This window comes from Falco punctatus (assembly GCF_963210335.1).
Source record: "Falco punctatus genome assembly, chromosome: 4".
NCBI lineage: Eukaryota > Metazoa > Chordata > Aves > Falconiformes > Falconidae > Falco > Falco punctatus.
In genome coordinates, this window is record NC_137583.1 from 91777087 (window position 1) to 91797220 (window position 20134).

A 20134-nucleotide genomic window follows, 5' to 3' on the forward strand; every position below is an offset into this window, starting at 1 on the left:
ATATTTGGACATTAACAGTGTGCAGCAGCCAGAATATTGTTGGGATTCAGTCAATCCACACTTATATTCTAATATGATAAAAGATAGGAAATGGAGTGCAGAAAAAACCCAGCTTTTTTTCCTCCTTTAGTGATATGAACTTTATATAGTTATTTAAGTGCTTCACAGAAAGAGCAAACTATTTACTGTAGGTGACATAGACTCAAGTTCAGTACACCACTCCAACCAGAATAGGGCTCCTTAGACCCACAGCATGGACCTGTGTACACACCACTTCCTAGGGATAATGGCATTAACACCACTACAAACCTTTTGTTTGTAAATGGTTACACCACCATTATTTTTGCTGTGCCTACAAGTATGAGTTTATGTAATTCTTCATGCCCAGATAGAAAACTCTCCCAGTTCAGAACCAGGGGAAAACACAAGCTAGTAGTCAATAAAGCACGAGCCCCTCAACAGGCATCATTGTGTTTTAGTCCAGCTCCATCACCTTGAACATGATAGTAGCAGAAGTTAGAAAAGTTACACTTTGCTCTCCTAGAGAGCAGCATAGCGGAAGGAAACAGCTGAAAAAGTTGAGGAGGTTTTTTATTTCTTGTTTGAAACTTTTTAATAAAGCGACAGTAAGAGAGATGACAGGTGAAGCAGTAAGGGGCTACAGCAAGTAGCCCATCAGCATGGAGAGGCACAGCCCCAGGGTGAGCACAGTGAGCATGCTGCCAGCACCAGAGCTGGCCAGGCACAGAGGGTAAGCATGTACCAGCCTGGCGCTACACCGGCAAACACAAGGCCTTCTGCAGCAGCCACATAAATACAACAAGGGCTGGCAGACCTCCCTATCCTGCAGCACTCGCTCCTATCCCTCCTTTTCTTCTGCAGTAACCCAGCAAACATCATTTCATCTCCCCCAACAGTATCACTTGGATCCACTTCCCAATAGCTTTGCTCAACAAAATGTACCCAAGTGACCCCTTCCCACAGTTGACCACCATCCCTGGCTCTCCTCCCACACTCCGGGGCCCCAGCCCATGGGGCCAACTCAGGGCATCACCCCAGGGCCCTGCTACATGGTGCTATATAGGCTGCCAGTTCATAAAATTAGTTAGGAGAAAACACACACAAAGTTTGCTTTGTTTTTCCTAAATATGAGACAGAAAGCATCATCTGGCTGCAACAGACATGTCAAGTTGCCATCCACACTTCAAAAGGTTCCTGATGCAAGACAAAAATATATTTCTTCAGTCCCATGAAGATGAGGGTTTTTCTTTTGGGGAGGGAGTTACCTACAGATGAGACTGTCACTTGACAGTATCATTCAAGACCAGCCAACGTATTTGGTAATTGTGTCATACTGACATCTGAGGTTTCAGCTAATCCCACCTCAGAGTAAGAGAGAAGTTTCACACATCACAGCATTTCCTCTCTTACATTGCACTGAGTTGCTTGGGCTTGAGGCAGAGGGCTTCGTTTTGGTTTTTGTGTTCATCTTCACAGCAACTATCTTTTAAACCTACCATGTAACATGTAGGTGATGGACTTCAACGGAACCTCATGGCTGGATGGATTTTTGCTAAGGTTTGAATATCTGTGGGAATTCTGTAAAATAAGTAAAAAAATCCTGTAAAAATCACTGGGAATTTGTAATAGCTGTCATTTGATAGTTAAACATACATGTCTTCACTTCAACTTTATTCTGCTAAGTACCAGACTCAAAACCCATCCCCCACTAAAAAGAATGGAATTTAACCCAATCTCATGTGAAGGATGCCTACGAAGTTTACATGGACCATGGTCTCCCAGTTAGCCCCTCAAAGTGACACATGCACATAGTTAATTAATAAGAAGGCTCTTCTGCAGAGAAATTAATTTCAACCTCAAAAAGTTACAGTTCAGCTGCTTCTCACCAGGTGCAAGCTGGACCCTAACTTTTCCTTGCAGCTACACAATCAGAAACATGGCAAAATAACAGATCTGTAACAGCCACGTTTTTTTGCTGTTTTTGAAGACTCCCATTATGTCCTGAGGAGATAGACAGCAGTGACCTACACCGTAAAACAGCACCAGTGTGACTGCACTGGGGGGGGTGAATGAAGGGAGGAAGACAGCAAAGCATCTTGCTCCACACTGCAGAAACACCACCTGCTGCTGTGGGACCCAGGTCAGAGACATGCTTCCACTTGGGGTCCCTTACACAGGCACAACTTTGACATGTATCTCTTTGTGATGGTGGGACTACTGCTCAGAGCCTCAGCTGGCAACGCCTTGGGCTTCCTAAGAGCTTTCATCCCCGGCTCCTCTAGTACAGTGCCAGTACCACATAAGTTCCCTTTGAAACTCACAGCTTCTCCAGATATTTCATGTGTGGCACTGGACAGCCAAAGGAGAGCAAGGAGGCTGCCTTTAAGTGATCAGGGCTGCCTACAAGCACATTGACACTTCCAGGCCTTCTTTTCCCCAGTAAATTTTGTGTGGACAATATCTGGAAACGTAAGGAGCAACAAATGGAGAACTTAAACCTTTTACTGTGAAGACATTTAACAAACAACTATTGCCTACAAGAAGCTGTTTGAGGTTGTTCATTTTTACCTTAGACATTTTATATCTGTTTTGACATTTGGTATTTGTTATTACTACATCATTACACACCCTAGCAAGCCAAGCATCAGAAAAATCAACACCTGCAATTTCACAGTATAACTTTACTTAAAAGAACTAAACCATGTTACAACAGCTATTGCTGATAGCTGATGAAAAATAATCAACAAGCCTACTCACTATGTGTATATACTAGAGAACTCCTTGCCGTGAAGAACTACACAACCAGAACTAAAGACTGACCAGTAAATGTTAATTCATGTGAGCCCACCTCCAGGCTCTACAAAACGATGTGATTTTTGGACATGGGGCACTTGACAAGTTCTGAAAATAATGGTCACAAGGAGGTTCAGCTGGCATGGCCAAATCAGAGGCCTCCATCTGCTAATAATTTCTTTGCATTGTATGGCATTAATCACTTGAAAGTGATTATATATTAATATGAAGTAATAATTGAAGGGAAAAAGCTCTTTAAAAAAAAGTGGAAAATTTTTCCAAGATGCTTTTCCCTTCCCAACTGCTATTCAACTCACATAAGAATTACCTAACAGTCAGTACTTGTTTTGTGAAAAATAATAATTTCATGGAATTTTTAAAAACTTCTTTGGAGGGAAATTATATATTCTCACATAAGAGATGATTCAGAAAAAAATAAAATAATACTTCATATGAGGAAAAAAAAACCCCACTCTTAACTATTTAATATAAATTAGCCATGCTATGAAACACACATCCTCCTCTCCTCTGATGGAAGACTGTTGGAACATTTCCAACCCTCAACTTTGGTACACTGCTTGGGATGCTATTTTATCAAGCCAAAATTGCAGGCTTTGGAAACTCATTTGTGAAAATTAACCTGCCAGCTATAATTTCAAAAAAAGCTTTTTAAATAATTATTTGTTTTTAACTGCTATATAATGAAAGGCATGGTTCCTAGCTCCTGATTTAATAGTTACTTTACAAAAGTTCAACAAGACTTTCCAGTGTAGCTCTCAGTCTTTGCCTTCCTTTATGGAACTTGGAGAAAAAACAGTCTTTAGAATGACTGACTCAGACTTCGACACAATTTTTAAGATGCCTAAGTCAGAGCTGATGAATGCCATATGAGAAATTAAGCATCAGATGACATACAGATGGATATTTTAGAAGTCCATCATTGTAGGGTGGAGGAGGAAACTTACTGACTGACAATTACAAGAATCATAGAATGTACAAGTGTATCTGGAAAATTGAAATTTTTTTAAAAGTTTCCCTAAATTATGCAGATGGAAGTGCACCAGGCAATTCTTCCACTGAAATATATAATTGTATAAAGTGCAACATCCCTCTGGTTACCAGAAACATGCTTCATTTTTATGTTGGTCTCCAAATCTAAGAATTTAAAAATGAATTAAGTCTCTCACTTATGGGATAGCTGTAATGATTTACATTTTGAAAATACTTGTAACAATTTTAAATCCTTTCAGGTAATATTAACTCTACACTAATTCCTAAAAATGGGGATAAGTGCTAATTCCCATTTGTGCAGCAACAATCTTTTTATCTGATGAAAATTACTAACTTCTGAGGGGAAAGAAAAAAATACCAAAATGTGTTTAAAATCTGATCTTGAAAAGACATATCTTTTTCTTCAAAGTAACTGAGTCAACATATTAAGGTCCAATTATATTATACTTCGGCAAGGATTGTAAGTCTCCTGAAGTCTGTGTGTCTGTCAGTTTACATACAGCCAACACCTTATATGAATACCTATCTTCGTTTGCATAGGTTGGCCACAGAAACAGATCAACAGAAATAAATTTTCAGATGTTCTGTAGAAACAATCGCATCTATTGTGTGTATTCCTATATTATATTTCTGTTTAAGCTAATCAGATGGCATTTAGATAACTCAACATTGGTTCCAAAGGTACATTCAAGTTGATAAGAATGATTACGTACCCAGGGAGCAGGAAGAGAAGGCTACTGCATGAAGCCTGCTATGGCAATTCCCACACTGATCTCATTTACCCATTCAGAGGTTAGGCTGCACTCCAGCAAAGGACTGCAGCCCACCTTGAACTTTAAGGCCATAAGGAGCATCACTGACTTCAGCTGGGTTTCTTTCATACAAGCAGGGCTCAAAAATATTGCTACTACAGCAACATTACTGAAGCAGATGCATTTAGCCTGACAGTATATAATTTGAAGTTTGCTGCTACAGTAACTTCCAAGTATCACAAACTCCTACTGTACACATTCCAAGAAAATATATTAATACAGAAATATTACATAAAACATTAAAATGTTGTATTAAATACTGTCATAAATGGGATAGTTAATTAAAAGGGATCTTGTGTTGAATATTATCATTCCTGAAGCAGTAAATAGTTACATTAAAATGCAGGTACTGCCACAAAACAGAAAAGAGCAATAAAAAGACATTCATCCTTGAAAGATGGGGTTCTTAGACCACTAAAAATGAACATACCTTCAGGTTTCAGAGCCATTATTTTTTAACTTCCTTCATGGTACATCGGGTATTAGTCAATACTGAGCTTTTAGAAGGTAGAAATTCCTCCATAATCTGAGAGATTCTTCAGATGAGACCTCAAGATCCTTCAGAGCAAATTTGGAAGTGTTCTGTCCCCAGCACAGCCTTTAAGTACCCTTAACGACCACAGATCCTCCAGGTGATACCAGTTAATTAATAAACCCCTGTTGACTTCAGTAAAGCCAGGATTTTAACTCTTTTCCCACAGACTTGCAAACAAGGTTAATAGAGTTTGTAGTTTGACAATACAATAAAGTTGGATAAATGCCCTGTGTTTTATTTATACAAGTAAGTTTCCATTATGGCATTCTTTATGCGGCAAGGTAGTGTTTGCTGCTGCAGCTGCTTCTCTGCAGTCAGCTCATACTTGTTAAGAGCTTACATATTATTTCTACCAAAGTGAAAACAGGTGAGCTTTGGAACATGGGAGGACTCAGGTAAACAAAACAGTCCTTCGTTAGCAAGGTAAATTTCTCAGCTGCAGAGGCAGAACCCTGCTAAAATAGTGATTACTTCTTTACCTTGGGACATGTCCAAAGCACATTGAATCTTGCCACAAACTTTGATAGATTTTTGGATTAGATCCTAATTAGTATTTACACTTGGTCTGACTGTGCTCATAATAAAGGTCTGTTTAGCAATATTGATAACAGCATGTTTAGCAACAGTATCAGAATCATGTCCGTGCATACGGCCTGTGTTTTGAACAAGGTTCTGTATTGAAATCAGTGGGAGTAAATTTGCATGCTATTTGATATTCTAGCTCTGACTCCTTTGGCACAGGAATGGAGTGGACTATTTTAGCAGGTTTGCTAGGCACCAGCAAACACAAAATGAATGAATGCCTGTTGTGAACTAAAGAAGAGAGATGAAGTAAGGCCAGTACACCTGAGCTCCACCCTGTTACCCACCCAAAGTGGAGCTGCAACACTGGGAAAGCACCTGAGGGAGGACAATCTCCTAGATTGTAAAGAGCACCTGGTAGAAGCACAGAAATAAAGAAAACAGGTGCTACAGAAGCCACACTACCTCATGTTCCTAAACACATATTAACATCTGTGATCTATTCTCTAAATGAGAAACATGGTGAAAAAGCAGCCTGCACAAGTGCAGCTACAGAGCTGCCTTTTTTCTCCCTTTTGGACTATCAGAAAGCAATGGAAATCTCCCACGGAGCACTGCTGATATCTTGCCCAAGCTCCACACCTGAATTGCTGCACTCCTTCAAACTCCACTGGTAACACGCTCTCTACTTCTGTATACACACTGCCATGTAAAATCACTAGGCTCAACTACATATTTTTTCATTTCATCTTACAGGTAGCTGAAAGGCTCAGAAGCAGGAGAATGTTGCATTTGTAAAACACCTTGGAATATATAAGTACACTAAAGAGAGATTCTTTAAGAAAGATGCAGGCACACTGACACAATATTACCCAAGAATAAACCCCTTTGATGTATAAGTCTTCTACAAACAGAGCACAAAAAAGCAGTCATAGTGAACGCTAATTGTAGGGAGCCTAACACACTTTCTGTTGAGAAGAAAGCTTGTTAATAATACTGTAATGCAACGCTTGATGCAGCACAGAAAAGGACAGATTTTGAATTCAATTTTTGCTTGACTGTGATTCTGTTTAGCTTAACAGGAATTTTGCAGGTGGTAGTATGAGAGCTGAGGTATGAGGATGCATCTGTAAGCCTTGGTTTTCTCATCTTTGCCACTTAAATGTTTAAACCTTCATCAGGCTGTTAGGAAAAAGAACCCAATATAAAAAAAAGGATGAAACCCATACCCTTGTATGCACTGGCAGAATAATTATTTTTTTTTTGTTCCTCCTTTTAAAAAATGCTTTCAAAGCTCTCTATTAATGTTCTTTTTCATCTGTGGTACCTCTTTCCTCTTTGAAGAAAAGATTTCCACCTATCAAAAAATTAGTCTTGAAACTGGTTGTTGGGGTTTTTTTTCAACCTTTAAACAACTATATATGGGAAAATCAGACAGTACCAAAACAAAGACAAATAAACCAAACACTTTTTCCAAACTTGAACTACATGCTGGAGAACAGGCTACATCTTTATCACAGCTCTCTGATCTACATTTCATAACTGTGATTTAGAAAGAAACTCAGAAAGAAATTATAGTATTTTAACAATGGTTGCCCAAATATTTCCTGACCAACAACTTTTTGCAAGAGTCTGCAGCTGCTCATAGATTGCCCACACTCCACATGCATGTAGCTTCCCCCAGCGTAACACAGATAAATTCAACTACCACATTTCTTCCAGCATTCCCCATGCATGTAGTACAGAGAACCTCACCTGAGAAATTAAAAAACCTCAGCAATGCTGTACTCATGCTTAATCCGCTTTTACTGCATTTCAACTTTGATGAAAATTACAAAGAAATCCAATCATTTTACCTTACCTTTGAGACAAATGAAAGGGTTCATTAATTACTTGGTGCAGCTAGCAAACACATACACCAAACTGCGTGCAGCACATGAAAAAATGACAATGAAGTTCTGTAAAGACTGGCCAGATAGGTTTGTTCCTTGGGTTTTTATTGTTATTTGTAACTTCCAGGGACATTCTCGAAGTAAGTGGATCCCTGCACCTATCTGACTCTATTGCCACACCATTTTTAAGACCTGGGCCTCAGCATAGGGTCAATTATGACAAGATGAAAGCTCTTGGCTGAAACTTAGCAGTACCCCTTCAATTGTACTTACCCAGTCTTTAAATGATTTGAACAGGAGATTTCAAAAGAACATATAGTGCAAACCTGACCCTATCACAATAAACAGGATCTTTGCTGGTCATTTCGTGTATACTAGGAGACACTACACTGTAGAAGAATGAAGCTGGGTTAATTATCATTGATAATATACAGCTGTGGGCTGGCTTCAGGGGCAGTGGGTTGGCTGATGTAGATTAAGGTGCAGCTGTGGCTGGTTCTGTTAAGGGGTTGGGCAGCCAAGGAAGAAAGAAGAGAGAGAATGTATGCCCTGGATGAGGAGAGACTTGGAGAAGGCAGCAGAGGGACTGGCATGAAGCATATGCTGGTATGTGATGGTAAAAGGTCTTGCTGTAGGCGGCTAGTTTGGAGAGTGCTGTGACACTCCACAATCCAACAACTGGGATCAGGAGTTTGGAGCACCTTCAAGATATGCCATTAAAACTGGGCCTGTGTTTCCATGCCTGTTGATCCTAGCAGGTGCATGGGCAGCAGCCTCAGTGCCCCCTTGGCTGGGCCTGGTATCATCTCACCAGCCTGGCACCAGTCACCCAGCAGCACCAGGAGGACAAGGACTGGATACCGTGCTTTCCAACCATTCTTATCAGATCATTTGAGAAGAGAAAAAAAAAAAAGCAACAATGCATTATTTTAGTAAAACTTAACCAAATAATAGTTGTTTTCTTTTTCTAGCCTGAAGGGGAGACATTTACCAGACAAAAGCATAAAAGGGCAGCTAAAATATATTCTCCTAGCCTTACTCATGCTCAAGACAGCTGCAGATGCAGTGAGCATCCAAGTTGGCATTTACCAAGCAGAAGCTGATCCAAAGCAGAAGGATGCTGACCAAAAAACAAAGTGTCTTTTAGAAAAGCAATTTCAAAAGAATCATTAAATCACGTTGAGGGGGAGGATCGGTACCACAGCCAACAATGCCTTTGCTAACAGAACAGCTCTGGATGTAACTCACTTTTAAGGACAGCTTCATAGACTTTTTTTTTGGTTTTGTAACCTTTATCTGAAATATTGTAGGACCCCATTTGCCATCAGACAATTCCTATGGCAATCTACCTTCAGTTAAGGCATAAAAATGGAATTTAAGAGATTAGCATTAATGGTGGTAACAGCTAAAAGTTTGGCAAAGTATCAATAAAGACAGGAGGGTGATGGGACCAAGCCCTGCTTTTACACTTGTCTCAGTTGTTACTGCACCACTACGAAAGCATGCTTTGCTAACACATGGTAAAATGGGCCCCTGAACTTAGATCTCAGCAGATGCTGAATGGATAAAGGGCAAGAGAAAGGATATAACATGGGTGTAGTTTTATTATCCCCAGTCTTCCTGTACACAACTGTTTCACACAGCTCTCTGCCACAGCCTAATCCTGGCTACTATTCCTAATCTTTCAACCTTTCTGAGCCCTTGTTAACCACTAGTCCAATATATAAAACTGTAACAGACCTATTAAAAAATAATTCTGAAATCTTCAGCTTTACCAGAACACCTTTTCTCTAGGTGCCATGCACTCCTACCACCCTACAACTCCCCTGTTCTTCTAATTCTGCCTTTTTCACGCCCCCGTGTTGACAATTACTCCTTTCCCTTTGCATGTCACTCTGCTCCACATAAATGGTTTGTACTAGCTACCTATTCCCAGTTCTCCTTCAGTATGATGGCATGCTCTTACTAAATTATACATTAGATTATAGTCACAATTGTAAATAATGCTGAAGAAAAGCTAAATAAGTTTCAGAAAATTATGCCCTCCCATTAAAGATAAAATTGGCATAGTACAGGAATTAAAGTGACTTCAAGCTGCTAAAAGTAGCAATTATATCTGTTCAAATGATAATCCAGTGTTGTTTCTCTGTAGTAAACTGAAGCTTTTACTTTGCAGTAAAGGAACTGTATTAGACATTTGAAGTGAAAAAGCACTTGGCTTTGCAATGCTTCCATTTTTTAACATTGTAAATAACTAATTGAGGCTGTGGAGAATTAAGACCCAAGTATCAACTATTATAGAGGTCTTGTGTCTAACAAAGACCAATGTCTATATATATCCAAAAATCTCTATGTCAGTCACTGTTCTGGCACAACTACTGGATAAGTTGATAGATTTCGTCTGTTGGCAACAGGAATGGCAAGATCTCTGGGAAATCTTTTATTCAAAATGAAAATTCAGCTATGTTAGAACCTTTAATCCTACCATTCATATGAAAAAGAGAGAAAAAAAGTCCATAGGATTCAGTCTGACATTTTGTAAGCAGAACATTTTGACTGCTTAATTCAAAGTTACATTTTCTTTAAAAATTCTCTTTTTTTTATCTTTAAAAACTATGTAAAACCACCGCCTCTGCCCCTGCCATTTAAAATCAAATAAGATTTTTCTGGAATTTGGCCCAGAACATATATACACACACATGTGTATATATGTGCATATTTGTATACATACATACATGAACTTCCTGCAATTTCTAGGAAGCCAGAAAACATTATATGTCAAATATGATATTCAGAAAGAAGTGTAATGAAATATTATCTATATTGACAAGAACTGTTATGGAGACATAAATGGAGGTGTGGAAGTATAAAGATCACACTAAAGGAACCTAATCTGTGTAGCATATGTAGTTGTTTAGATAATTAAAGGATCTATTATTATACATATTTACATGGAAAACAAATTATGACTGTACAGCTACTGCATTACATGCGGCTTAACAATACAAATAATGTTTTTCACATTTTGCATGTGTAGCTTCATAATTGTTAAAAGAAAACTGAGATATTTTGCCAGTGGGGATTTACCAGCAGAAATTTCTGAGCAGCGGCAGAACCTGCCCTATGGGCTTTCTGTTTCTATCCCTAGCCAGCTCCAGTCCCCTCTCCATTGCTCCTCTCATCTAAGCTCGCCCACAGACTGGGCAAGTGCTCTTCCCTACTGTCACTCACAGTTCCAAACTTCTCTTGGGCCCACTCTTCCCTCAAGCTGCTACTTTTCCTCTCCATCCTGCACTTCTCTCTAGTCCTGGCTGACTACTTGTGTGTTCATTGTTTCAATCTATACCTGTATCTTCTCTGGCTTTTGTCCTGTCTTCATTTGAATCACACCTTTTCCCCCTCCATCTCCCGTAGAGGGTGGTCAGTGAGTACATAGAAAAGTGAGGGTCCCTACTTCCACCTCTGCCATTTCCCAAGACAGGCTAAGTAAGAAGCTAGGCTTTCAAGGGGAGACAGATATAATCTGATATCCCTAAAAGAGGGAAGAAGATAACTTGAAGCAAGAAAGATTCTTCTTGCTGCAAGGAAAACTTTCCAACAGTGCGCACTAAGGCGGGGATAGTTACTGAATAGCACGAGGATACTGTGGAATTGGTGCTGGACTTTTTCAGGAAGCACTTAGACAAATACATGTCAGATGTGACTCAGATAAGCTGATCCTATCTATGTGCAGATGACTTTCTGAGGTTCCCTTCACACTTTTATTTTCCGTGAATCTTCAGGGATTTAGCTGTTTAGAGTTGCCAAGTAAACATGTGCCAACTACATTTCTCCAAGGCTTGGAACGTAATCAAACATGGGTGGATTGTCACAGGATACCAGAAGAAACATGTCAGGTACAATGCTCCTACTCCTCACCAAATTCAGCCTTTTGTTCTTAAATACAGGGTGTCTTTTAAATGGGCAAAACTATCCCATATTTCCCTACCCTCTTTGGGGACCGGTGAAGTATTTTAGCTGAAATTGTCTTCCAAATTATTCAGGAGGAGGTAGCCAACCAGGTGGAAACACTAACAGCAGCAGCAGCAAAGGTCTTAAGGTAGGAAATACTGGGCTACTTCAATTATAAAAGGTTCTACAAGCCCTGTCAATATTTTTCCCTTGGGCTCTCACAAAATGGGCAAGCAAAGAGAAATATCTCACAACATTCACAGAATCCCTTAAGCCTCCTATGTGCCTGTTTAAAAGAGATTATGAAACAAAATGGAGTACGAAGCTTCTCAAAATTTCAAAGAAAACTCTTGGGTCAACCCCAAAATTGCTATTTCAATATTTTTTCCCATATCTGAGATGTTTCGCATTAGCATAACTGTCATTCTTTGTTTTGCTTCTTCTGTCTTTCTTTGCTGTTTTTATTTACCCTTTGACTTGGAGTTGAAGAATTCATCTGACAATATAAATTATACAAAGAGGGAATTTAACTGACATTAATTCCTATGAATTTAATTTGTTTTCTTTTTCACTAATCCAGGTGTACTAACTGAATAATGCTCTGGAAACACAGATCTTTGTCAAATGCCACAGCAGCAACACTGCAGACCATGGGGTTAAATTTGAAAAAAAAAAAAAGGAAAAAAGGAAAAATTATAGAGAAATATTAAGCCTTTTGATTTAAGCATACTCATTTTAAAACCATAATGCATGTGATTGATTGAGAAAGCAGCCTTTATTTTGTCTTGGTTGTGTTGTCAGGTACTGACTACTATGGTTTGACAGGTGCCCGTTTCTCTCCCTTTCATGTTTTCATTGCTGCCAGCAAAGGTATGGATGGTGGCCAGTAAACCAGAATTTGGCCCTTCCACCTTGTCTGTTTTTTCAATTCAGAATGGATATTAATGAACGCCTATTTGTAGCTAAATAAGGCTTAGTCCTTCCTGTCTTCCCCCAGCCTGATTTCTGCCTATCCCGTTTTCATTTCCTTCTGAAAGAAATGGAAATTACAGTCCATTTACTTGGGCCTGATTCCCATTTACATTATAGTGGTGTTCTACCATTCTGGAAATATAAAAGAGCTTTGAAGTACACATAAATAAATTACTCTTACATCCACTTTACAGCTGTTTTGTACTACCAGATGGTATAAAGAGGTCTCAGTGTAAAGTAGAATCAGGCTACTATCTCCAGGGGCTGAGCTTCTCAAATACAGAAAAATAACCAGACACAAGCATTAAAAAAAGAAACAATAATAGCTATTTTTAATAAGATTTCTCTTTTCAGGTGCCAATTTCAGCCTTGGTTACTCCAGAATTAAGGGAAATTACATGAGAATTTTTACAGTTTCCCTTGCAGTACTGACTGGGGGGAGGGGAAAAAAAATAAAGGCGGCCAGTTTGGGTAGATATAATTAATATTAGTCAAGGTGGACCCCATTGGGCCCAGTTTTAGTGTCCTCCTCTTTTGCTTTCTTGCAAAAAAGAAAGTGCCTTCTTGCTGGTTAGCTTGGGAGTCACAATTCGGAGTTCGTAATTAATCAAGCATTGTAGACTACACTGGTAAGTTTTCTCATGTAAAGGTTTCTGAATCTGATGAAGCAAGCTTAAAAGCTGCTGGTGATCATGTTTACCCAAATGCAACTCTGTTTAGCTCCACTGAGTTACTTGTGATGAACCCTGGTAAACAGATCAAAAAAAGACCCCAAGAACACATCCTGAACATACTGATTTGTAACACCTGTTTGAGGTTTAGAGTGCTTTTATTTTCTTAGGGAAATACAAAGCTACTTTGCAGGTTTTTTTTTTTTTTAATTCATAGAGTAACTGAAATTCACCTACATACCCTAATAAATGTCTGTTGTATCAGAAACGAATGACATCATGCTACGAACGAGGTTAAAAAAATTCTCACCACACCGGCCAGATTAAAAGCACAGATTCTTGTGCAGTTCTTAATTCAATAAAATACTGTGGTACTTCATGGTCAGAAGGAAATACTCCTTCAGCAGCATGTGTTTCTACTGCGTCCTTCATGAAAGAGTCAAAGGGTACTTTACAATCCAATCCAATGCTGGATATAACCTTTTAAATAAATAAACTGTGGTTTAAGGATTTAGAAAGCACTAGATCAAAGAATGTAATCTTTGAGATCTAATAACTACGGTGATGGGTCTAGCATAAGGACATGAGCAGAATAGAACAAAGGTTTGCTGAATATCCACAGTGCCTCTTGGGTTAAAATTCATTACAGAGTCACTCTAAATCCCTAGTTAGGGGGCAACCCTCAATTTCTCCTCTTGCTAAGAATCCAGCATGAGCTTAAAAAATAAATGGAAACCAATATATTCTGGGGAAGAAACTCCAGTCTTCAGTCCTTTCTTTTTTTGTTAACTATTCAAAATCCAGGTCTTATTTTCCAAAGAGCTGCCAATGAGTCTTGCTCACCCCTCCAAGATTTCAGATGCAGCCTCCAGCTTTTTTCCTACCCCATGCCGCTGTGTCCCCCTGCCCTGCCTGGCCCTGACTTCTACTCTCCAGGATTAACTGAGTGGAGTTGGAGAACTAGCTTGGAGTTGGAGAACTAGCTTTTTTTTTTTTTTTTTTTTTTTTTTTTAAAGCTGTACATGTCTGTACCCATTGAGGCCAGGTGAGATCCAAGCCTTTAGCATCACATAGCCTAATGCACAATACAGTGCTCATGTAAGCTTTCCCGGTAAGTCTGTGGGGATACTTGTGGATGTGCTTAAATGGTTTCATGATCACCCTTCAAATAAGCAACAGCACTAAAACAAACATAGAGATAACTGTTCAGAGCTATTGCAAACTCTCACATGCTGTTTTAGAGCGCTCCACTTTGTCTTCTGTCAGGCTTTGAAATTGTGAGCTTTGCTCACCAACTTGCACAGACGGGTTTTCTTGCCTACTTTGGTGAGAAGCTGGAGCAGGTGGTGAATACTGCATCCAGACTCCTGGAAAAATCTTCTTATCTTTCTTTATTTCCCACCATGGATATTACAAGGCACAAACCATTATTTCTGCCTACTGTTCAACCAGCATCTTGTCAAATCTGGCTGCAAGATTAAACTTCCCCAATTCTGAATTCAATATTGTAACCCTAAGGATATAAGAATCAAGCTGGAACATTTTGTTTTTTAGGGTTGTCTTTTTCCTCCTAATGGACAAAATTGTTTCAGCTCCAAGATCACAGCTTGCCCTGACTATAATGATAAATCATCATCAACGACACTAACTGAAATGAGTTTGATGTTCTCTGCTTTATTCTTCCACATTAGAAGCCACTTTTATATTTGCCACCACTTTCAACCTTTCCTCCAAAAGGCTGGGAGCTTCTTGTTTGCAGATATTATTTTTGCTTTGTATAATCCATTTGAAGAATGTGAAGCACGTTTTGTACACAGAAGGGGATGGACAAAGTGAAGGGAAGGTAAGACTCAATGGGCAGGAATCCCGAGATAACTGTTTGGTTTCCTAGAGTAGCATAACTCTCCTTTATTCCAAATTATTTTATTTAATTTTAAACAACAGTTTTCACAGGAAACCTTTCAATTATTCCTCCATTAACAATGTCTGTGCAGGGGAAAAAAAAAAAAAAGAAGAAGAAAAATTTCCCCTCGTGTGTTTCAGGGCCTGATCCTGCCCCCAAAGAAGACTGAAAACATTCAAGCCTTGCTGGAACAGAGTACTGCCTAACAAAGCTGCTGCGAAGTCCAGGACTGGAAGCATTCAGCATTTGGCACCACCTGGTTCCAGTACCAACAGCTATAGCCATCATGACAGTGTCTCAGAACTGCCAGACTTGACCATTATCAAAGCTATTTGCATCTTTAACCCTTTTTTATTTTTAAAGCTCAATTCGGTAACAATCAGGCACAGTTTTCTGTTGTTAAAATTAAAAAAAATAATAATCACAGCCTTTAATGTGCTGTACTATGAGTAAGTGAAAGCTGATACGAGTTTGCCATTCATGGGACACAATGTCATTTTAAGTCATAAGCTTGTAACAAGGATACAAAATGTTTCAGTTATTAATATTGTTGCTTCAGCCTTAGTGTGTGCTCCAAATTATTTTGTATTACTTTTATTTCCCCCCCACCCTCCAAAAGATGACTTCCAGAAATGAACTAAAGCCTCCAGCTCAAAAAAAAAAAAAAAAAAAAAAAATCTCGCTTTTTATTCCGGTAAAACTCCTCCATACTTCATTGCACGTGAAACATGAGCAAAGCTCAAGTAACAGCCGAGTTAGAGCTTCTCAAGTTGGCTCAATAAGCAGAAAAGCAGTTAGAGATGTAAACAGCTGAGTGAAAAGGACAACATTCTGATACAGAATTATCTTGTAATATATCTAACAGCAGCTGTTGTGTAATACTATTAACATGACTTTCACTAATCTACTCGTAAAAACCTCATGCTCTGTTATTTTCCATTGCTTGAAACTCTTGTTTCCGTAGGAGGGGGTTACTAAAAAACCACTTTTTTCTTTTAATGTTGCACTTAAAATATTTCCTTTTTGGAAGTGCCGTTACACAGCTGGATTGTGTCTTCTAAACACACGCAAGTGCAAGAACTTGCAGATGCTAGAAACCTGTAACATAAAAAAAAATCACTTGATTGAATCAGTGAAGTAGCATGAATTTCCTTTTGATTTTTTTTTTTTTTTTTGCTTAAGGACCTGTTTCTCTTTACAATGCCCTTCCCCATCTGTTAGTCCAGAGCCCCATCTTGGAGCTACCTATGGGCATAGATCATATTTCACAGGTAGTTTGGGTAACACTCACTGAAATACCACAGGATCAAAAATTACTTTCACAAGTAAGATTTTGCTGCACTGCTTATCAAATTATTGGATTTCTTTTACAGTAAGGTGGTACAGGAAAGCCCCATCAAGACAAGACCTATCTGTTCTGACAAGAACAGCTATCAGAATCCTACCCTGTAAATCCTCATTCACATGAGCAAAGGGCACAGGACAGTTGTGCAACTACACCAGAGAGCAAGATCTGTTTCCAAAGCTACCATCTCTGAAACACATTTCTCAACTTTAAGCATATGCACCAGTGATAATGACATTAATGGATACTGCCCGTGTGAGTAAAAGGAAGACTATGCATAAAAGTTTGTTGGAGGTATTTCTGCTGAAATATAGTATGGCATATACAAATTGTACCACTCAGATAGAAAAAGTAGGCTTATAAATAACTGTAAAATCTATTCTGAACAGCTTAATAAAATTTAATTTATATCCTTCACCATTAAGGATGGCTTGGAATAAATTTGGGTCATCATGTCGTGTATCTGTGTGTCCCCCTCTCCCCCCCTTTTTTTATTATTTTCTCCCAGTACCACTTTTAAAAACGGCTAGAAATTTAGAACAGTCTCTCGTCTTCAAAATTTTCTTTTGATCTAACAGTTAGATAAAGCTCCCCTATGGAACAGCACTACCAGTCAACAGAGAATCAGCAGCAAATATCAACAACTAATCTTTCTCTTTTGAAGAAATAGTCCCACATATCAGAGAGGTTTCAAAGCCAATGATAAAACAAAATCGCTGAAGCTATAGTCCATTTACCTGTAGCCCTGACATCCTCAAAAAATAAAAGTGTTCAAGAGCCTTGAGTTACTATCTTTAATCCTAATAGTCTAATTATGAGAGTTTGAAGAGCAATCATTTAGCTAGCATTTAAACCAGACTTTGTTGTAGTTCATAGCAATGACGGTTACTCAATAGGCAAGCTGGAGTAGGTCCTGAAAAGTGTTATTTACGTGGGGAGTCCCATCAAGTACAGTATTGCACTGTGCACATGAAGATTTAGCAGCTGCAGACTTCTTATATGGGCTTAACAGATTTGCTGACCAACTTCTAAGTACATGTTTAATTTCCGTTAACTTTAATGAGAGGTAAACACATATATTCCGAACTGACTGATCTGAGGTTCTTCCTGCCATTTTTATAATTTCAGAACAAGCAGCAGCATTAGAAACCAATGCCACTGAGAGATATAAGTAACAGGAAAAAAGAATATTTTGCCATGTCCTCATCTAATTTGGAAAACGCTATATACAAATGGAAGAAAATAAAAGGACACTCAAAGGCAAATTGAGTTGCAGTTCAGATCAGAGGAGAAAAACAGAAGGCTTGCTATAGCTACAGGTCAGTGTAAGATAGGAGGCTCAGTCACTTCTATGTAGTGTACATACAAAAGTGGCACAGATTGGTATTTAGTTTATCAGTCTAGAATCTAGGAAACACAGCACTGGTACTTGAATGTAAATGTGTTGCCAAAAGTAAAAATCTACATCACTGGACGAGTGTCACTTGCCCAGCAATTTAAAGGTCATCTGACATACTTGATTTTTCCTCTTACAATTAGAGTGATAGTGAATATACATGGTGTAAATCACAGCTTTTTAGAAATTTGGCCTCCTAATTGGCCTGACCCACAAACAAACACATGAAAGAGCAGAGTAGCACAGAATGGAAAATAAATGCAATAAGAAAAAATAACTAAATATGGGTTTTGAGGGCTGATTTCAACTAAAACCTGATTTTGGTGTGAAAACAAGAAAAATCTTTTTAAGCATGAATGAAAATGATAAAAATCCATCTTCTCTGCTCTAAAAACAAAACTCAACAGAGAAATGCATTCTTTTGCTGGAATCCAGGCCTAGGACCAAAGAATTTACATATATTAAATTAACGAGATCCAAACTCCTCTACAACAAATATTTATACTGTAAAATATTACAGCCACATTCCTGCATCTCCTTACAATAATAATTCTTAAGGACACAGTATACTAGAGAGCATATAAAACAGTGGGTTTCTGCAGAGATGGAATGCTTCATTATCAGAGTACCAGCTTGTTCATAAATATTAAAAAGTATGTTTTTGAAGTTTTTCAAACATGATTCTTATTGTTTACATTGTCTCTCTACTACTGAAAACAACAGTCAGTGTGTACCTGTCCATAAGTCTCTCTCACACAGTCCTGAACTGCAGAAAACTGCTCATGACTGTAAAGGACAACAGTGTCTTTGGTGGACATATACTAAGCAGACAAGGGGAGCAGTAGCCTGCCCTTACTTATGCAAGTAGTCATGCTTACAGTGATGGGTCTAATTCTTGCGAGAGAGAACAGGATTTGTCCCAAATTGTAGACAAAAGGGCACAATTCCTTGCTGTATTATAAAAGTGGGTCTTAAATTTACGTGTAAGTTGGTTCTTTTCTGTTTGTATGTAATAGGCACTTTGTATATTAGCTTAGCGATGGAAACAGGTATGCCAAGAGAAAAAGACCTTCCCTACTACTACAAGAAGCATCACTTAAAGATCACTCAAGACAAACTAACATTATAGATCTGATCTTCATTTGGTAAAAATTAGAAGTCCTGGATATGCATTGATCTGCATTACAAAACAACACTGACATCAGATCAAACTTCTGAAAAGTGACCCATGAGTTATGAAAATGAATGCCTTCTCCAAAACATTTATCCTCCTGATCTATTGTTGTTAATTGTGGAGAAGAAGACAAATAAAAAAAAATTAAAAAGCAACAAACTAAAACATAGAACAGGAAGACCCACCTTGGCAGCAGCAATGTTCAGTCTCATAAATTTGGCTTCAGAGCAGAACTCTCTATAGGAAAAGAGCGCATGTTTACCCTTGCATAAATAGCTTTTACTAGAGGATGAGATCACATGGAGGATACCATTGAAATATAGAAAATAAACACAGTTAACACGGGGAAAGAGAACTCAAATCGCAGAATAATAACTGCAAATGCCTGCTTATTTGAAGAAGAATGTTACCTAATTTACTTCCTCTCAGGTTAGAGAGATCTAATTTAAGCTGCCTCCCTCCCCTTCCCGTTTTACTATATTTGCAAGAACCAGTGAACACAGAAATGTGCAGCCAGCCTGGGCCCTCAGGCCGGTGGATCAAGATGGCAGGCTGGCCTGGGCTCCCCCGGGGACAGCAGAGCCAGAAGGGTGATTGGACACAGTGACCTGTCTGCATGAGATGAGACAAAAACAGGAGGGCTGTAATGCTGATGAACTAACCTGTCACTCACAAGCTCAGGTCTGGAAAAAAAAAAAAAAAAAAGAAAGAAAGAAAAAGAAAAGAGGGGGAAAAAAAAAAAGAAAGAAAGAAAAAGAAAAGAGAAAAAAATAGGGGGAAAAAAAAGAGAAGGGTACAGCATGGATTTTAGAAAGCATACAGGTAGAGAAAATACAGCATAATTGGAATAATTAGATTATGCATTTAATTACCTGTGCATTTAGACGGGCTCAGAGTATACAAGGAATATGGCATAAAAAATCCAGCTAATAGTTTCTGTAGGAGTAAAACACATTTGAAGAAATAACAGGTATTATGGTTCAGCGTGCAGAGAAGGATGCTACAGACTATTGCTGACAGGGATCGGGGTTTCATTCCAAACACTTCAGTTATGAATCAAAATCACAATGAGCAATGAGCTTCTAGATCTTGACACGCTAGGCAAGGAGGTTGTTCTTCAGAGTACTTGGCTGTTT

At 38.7% G+C, this 20134-nt stretch overlaps 1 protein-coding gene across 3 annotated transcripts in view; it reads right to left on the reverse strand.

The window, feature by feature from the left end:
* Positions 1 to 20134, reverse strand: part of POU6F2 (POU class 6 homeobox 2) — a 319374-nt gene that overhangs the window by 293808 nt on the left and 5432 nt on the right. For 2 of the 3 annotated variants that reach the window (XM_080382150.1, XM_080382149.1), the window contains exon 1: positions 1 to 17654. This exon is cut by the window's left edge and continues 37381 nt beyond it. The exons of the other annotated variant lie outside the window; for it this stretch is intronic. The gene's annotated coding sequence lies outside the window, so the exon portion shown is untranslated. Of the gene's footprint in view, positions 17655 to 20134 lie in introns of those variants that run through there. 3 annotated transcript variants of the gene reach the window in all.